The following is a 3,395-nucleotide window of genomic DNA, read 5'->3' on the forward strand; positions in this document are numbered from 1 at the left end:
GGTTTTCTATATATATGATCATGTCATCTATAAATATGAATAGTTTGACTTCTTCCTTTCCAACTTTGATGCTCTTTATTTCTTTCTCTTGCCTTATTGCACCAGCTAAAACTGTTAGTATTATATTAAATAACAGTGAAAAAAGTGGGTGTCCTTGTTTTGTCCCAAATCTTACATGAAAAGCCTTTGAACTTTATCTGTTCAGTATGATGTTAACTGTGAGTTTGTCATATATAGCTTTTACTGTATTGAGTTACATTCCTTCTATACTTGATTTTTTGAGTCCTTTTTTTTTATCATGAAAGGGTATTGAATTTTATCAACTCCTTTTTCTGTGTCTATTGAAATGATTATGTGGCTTTTGTTTTTCATTTTATTGATGTGATGTACCACATTTATTGATTTGCTTATGTTGAATCATCCTTGCATCCCTGGGTAAGGACCACTTGATCATGGCAAATGATCTTTTTACTGTGTCATTTGATTCACTTCACTTGTATTTTGTTTAGGATTTTTGCATTTATGTTCATTAGAGATATTGGTCTGTAGTTTTCTTGCTGTTGTCATTGTTGTGTCCTTTTCCAGTTTGGGTATGAGGGTAATACTGTCTTCATAGAATCAGTTTGGAAGTATTCCCTCCTCTGTAACAAAACTAAGAATGCCTTGAATGGACTAATTAGGAAACTGCACATGACTATAGAAAGAATTTCTGAGCTTAAAAACATGACAATAGAAACTTCCAAAACTGAAGAGCAAAGAGAAAAATTCTTGGGGAAAAAAAGAAACAGAATATCAGAAAATGTGGGAGAAATATAAAACCTGTAAAGAACATGTAATGGGAATACCAGAAAGTCCCCAATTAAAAGACACAGAATGGCTCAATGTATTAGAAAACAAGAACCAACAATATGCTGCCTACAAGAAACTCATTTCTGCTGTAAAGATGCACACCATCTGAAAGTGAAGGTATGGAAAAAGATAATTCATGTGAATGGAAAATAAGAAAGAACAGGGGTAGCTACACTTACATAAAATAGACTTCAATCCAAGGAAAGTAAAAAAAAAAAAGACAAGAAGGTTTATTATATAATGATAAAGGGATCAATTCAACAAGAGTATATAACAATTCTAAATAAATACACACTCAACTCTGGAGCTCCCAGTTATACAAATCAAGTACTGTCAGACCCAATAGGACAAATACACTCCAAAATCCCTTATCATCAGGGAAACAGAAATTAAAATCACACTGAGATGTAATCTCACCCCAGTGATACTGGCTATAATCAAAAAGACTGAGAATAACAAATGCTGGTGAAGATGTGGAGAGAGGAGAATTCTCTTACACTGTTGGTGGGACTGTAAGTTAGCACAACCACTATGGAAAAGAGTATGGAGTTTTTTCATACAACTACAGGTAGATCTACCTTATGATCCAGCAAACCCACTTCTAGGTGTATACCAAAAGGAATAGAAGTCTTCCTGTCAAAGGGATACACTCCCATGTTCATCTCAGGCAAGATATGGTATCAACCTAAATGTCCATCAACAGATGACTGGATAGGGAAAATGTGGTATATATACACTATGGAATACTACTTGGCCATAAAAAAGAATGAAATTCTGCCATGGCTGAGCTTGGAGAAAATTATGTTAAGTGAAATAAGCCTGGCACAGAGGGAGAAATACCATATATCTTCACTCATAAGTAGGAGCTAAGAGAGAAAGAAGGAAAGGAAGAAAGACCAAGTGGTGCATTGGACTTGCAGAGGGAGAGAACATATCTAGCATTGCTGGAGGTGGAGGGGTGGAAGGGGAGGGTGGTTTAGAGAGGGGTTGGGTGGAAGACACAGGAAATAATGGCAATTTGTGGTAATGGGCATACTGATAGTATTGATCTGATCAACACATCTAGGACACACGTGGTGACAGTCAGCTTTGTATCCTATAAATATGCATAACAATAGAAAAACACATTAGAAGTCCTAGCCAATGCAATAAAGCAAACAAAGGAAATGAAAGGCATAAAAACTGAGTAGGAAAAAATAAAACTGTGTTTGTTCACATATGACATGACTGTCTATGTAGAATATCTGAAATAACTGACAAAAAATTACTGGAACTAATAAGCATATATATAGCAAAGTTGCATATGTAAAATATGTTAACAAGGTTAATATACAAAAGTCAATCACTTTTCTTCATATCATCAATGAACAAGTGTAAGTTAAAATTAAAAACACATTACCATTTACATTAGAGCCAAAAAAATTAAATACTTAGCTATAATTCTAACAAAATATATACAGGAGCTATACAAAACTCTGATGAAATTAATCATTGAAGAACTAAACAAATGCAGAGATTTCCATGTACATAGGTAGGATTACACAATAATGTTGAGATGTCAGTTCTTTCCAACTTGATCTACACAGTCAATGCAATCCCTAGAAATCCCAGCAAGTTATTTTTTTGGATATCAACAAACTGATTTTAAAGTTTATATGAAGAGGCAAAAGACTCAAAATAACTATCACAATATTGAAGGGTGGCAAAGTCATAGGTCTGATATTGATATTCAGTGCTGTCCCCACAGATATATACAATCAACTATGTTCCAATTAAAAAATATATTTTAAAAAACGTAGAATAAGCTCTTTGTTTACTATATAGATAATATGTGGGTGGCAAAGAGTAATATTTATTGCTTGCATACCAAAGATATGACTAAATTAGAAAAATAAGTATAATAGTATTATGTCAGATTATTAGTTTGATTGTAAACATGAGGAAAAATCTAAACTTCCTCGTGTCCAAAAATAAATAAATATATAAATAATTTCAAATGAGGAGAGCATAGAGCAAAATACCACGTATCAAACATAATACACTTTAAGCATAATATAAAATAATTTAACAGAGGTGAGTTTAATCATATCAGTCATACCACTAAAAGCAAATGGGCTAGACTCACTCATCAAAAATTATTCTCAGAGTGTCTTACAAGTCAAAACTCAAGTTTATGTTGAAATCAAGAGCTATAACTTTTGAAAGGTGATTCAAAAAGGCTAAATATAAAAGGATAAATAATATGTCAGGAGTCTGTAAACAATTAGAAATTAGGGGTTGTAATCTTCATATTAGGCAAGGTAGAATTCAGGCCAGAAACACTTAAATACAAAAAAGGCAAGAAAGCATCAAAATTCTAATATCAAATTCACAATGTAGACATAACAACTGTGAATAGCTGTTAACTAAATATCATACCTACATAAAGCAGAAATTACAAGATACTAGAAATAATTGATATACTCTAATAAATATGAGTGTTAATATACTAATTTCAGTTCAAGTCAAGTGGATGAAAAATCACTAAAGATATAGAAGAACTAAGC

Source organism: Cynocephalus volans, chromosome X, assembly GCF_027409185.1.
Source record: "Cynocephalus volans isolate mCynVol1 chromosome X, mCynVol1.pri, whole genome shotgun sequence".
Taxonomy (NCBI): domain Eukaryota; kingdom Metazoa; phylum Chordata; class Mammalia; order Dermoptera; family Cynocephalidae; genus Cynocephalus; species Cynocephalus volans.